The sequence below is a fragment of the Octopus bimaculoides genome, chromosome 3, assembly GCF_046866305.1.
Source record: "Octopus bimaculoides isolate indiv1 chromosome 3, ASM4686630v1, whole genome shotgun sequence".
NCBI classification, from domain to species: domain Eukaryota; kingdom Metazoa; phylum Mollusca; class Cephalopoda; order Octopoda; family Octopodidae; genus Octopus; species Octopus bimaculoides.
The window spans coordinates 154,032,001-154,033,912 of NC_142930.1; the positions used below are offsets into that span (position 1 = coordinate 154,032,001).

Below are 1,912 nucleotides of genomic sequence, written 5' to 3' on the forward strand. Positions count from 1 at the left end.
GTGTATACAACTGTACACATATTTGTGTGTCTATATACATGTGTGTGTCTGTGTCTGTGTGTATGTATACATGTGTGTGTGTATATATATATATATATATATATATATACACGCACATGCATTTATATATTTATAAACATATGCATATAAATGTATATATGTCAGTATGTATATATGTATGTATAGATGCCTATATATATACACACATAGACATATATATGTCAGTATGTACATATACGTATGTATATATGACTATGAATTTATTTATATATATATATATATATATATATATATATATATATATATATATGCATTCATGTATATATATTTATGCATGTATGCATATATATATGTATATTTAAATATCTATCTGTATGTGTGTGTGCGTGCGTGCGTGCGTGCGTGCGTGCGTGCGTGCGTGCGTGCGTGCGTGCGTGCGTGCGTGCGTGCGTGCGAGCGTTCGTGCGTGCGTGCGTGCGTGCGTGCGTGCGTGCGTGCGTATGTGTGTCTTTGCGTCTGTGTTTGTCCCGCTACCACCGCTTGAAAACAGGTGTCGGAGAGTTTGCGTTCTCGTAACTTGGTGGTTCAGCAAAAAAGACTGATAGTATAAGCACCATGCTTTAAAAAAAATAGAAGTAGTGGGTTTGATTCATTCGACTAAGAATTCAAGGCGCTGCCCTAGCATGGCCGCAGTCTAATCACTGAAACACGTAAAAGATAAGAGATAAAAGATATATAATACATATATATATAATATATATGTATGTATGTATGTATGTATGTATGTATGTATGTATGTATATGTATGTATGTATATATACATACACACACAGACACAGAGAAAGAAAGAGAGAGAGAGAGAGAGAGAGAGAGAGAGAGAGAAGCAGACAGACAGACTATATATATATATATATATATATATATATATATATATATATATATATATATATATATATAGGGATGGATGGATGGATACTTGTGTGCGCCTGTGTTTTATACGAAAAAGCAGGGTTTTCTGTTCTATACACACACAAACACACTTACACACGCACATACACATATTCATTAAGACACACACATACAATAAAAACGCACGTATAATAAACAAACACTAATTACGGACGTATACAGCAGTATATAAGTTATCTATACAACACAGAGACAAAAAGATGTAAAGAAAAAATTTGCTGAGTTCACCAAAATTTCAAGCAGCTGTTTAGGTGAGTGACGCAAACTTTACATAGTTCAGTATCTTTAAATTGTAATCCAATTTCAAGTGAAGCGTCGGTGGTGTAACGGTTAGCATGGTTGCCTTCCAAGCAGTCGATCCGGGTTCGACTCCCGGCCGACGCATCCCTTCGTTTTTTTTTTTCGTTTCTTTTTTTATTAATTGAATGATTAAGTTTATTTCACAATCATGTAGTCACGGGTTTGATCCTTTCGCACGGAACCTTGGACAAAGGTCTTATCATGAACTCGGGTCGAAGCAGGGCTCATAAGTAAAATTGGTTTCATTAAAACTATTGAGAAATTTGTCACATGGATTGAGCATGTAATTCAAAAGATGCATGTTTATGGAATACTCGGCCATTTACAATTTAAGTCAGTGAGTAGACCATTCCGTTTTTCGAACGACTCGAACCATCTTTTACTTCATTCAGTTTAGTTGAACAAATCGACCCCAGTACATATTTTTTAATCTGGTGCTTATTCTATCGGTTACTCTCGCCAAACCGCTAAGTACGGGGTCATAAACTAACCAGCACCATTTGTCAAGCGGTGATGGAAACAATCACGCGTGCACATACATACATACATACATACATACATACATACATACATACATACATACATACACACATACATAAGTACGTACGTGTGTGTGTGTGTGTGTGTGTGTGTGTAGATGCGC

The 1,912-nt window shown here is 35.8% G+C and overlaps 1 non-coding gene across 1 annotated transcript; it reads left to right on the forward strand.

Annotated features, from left to right (window-relative positions):
* Window positions 1–1,281: 1,281 nt before the first annotated feature.
* Trnag-ucc (transfer RNA glycine (anticodon UCC)) lies at window positions 1,282–1,353 on the forward strand. Its single transcript has one exon. It is a non-coding gene; the product is annotated as a tRNA-Gly (tRNA).
* The last annotated feature ends 559 nt before the right edge of the window (window positions 1,354–1,912 follow it).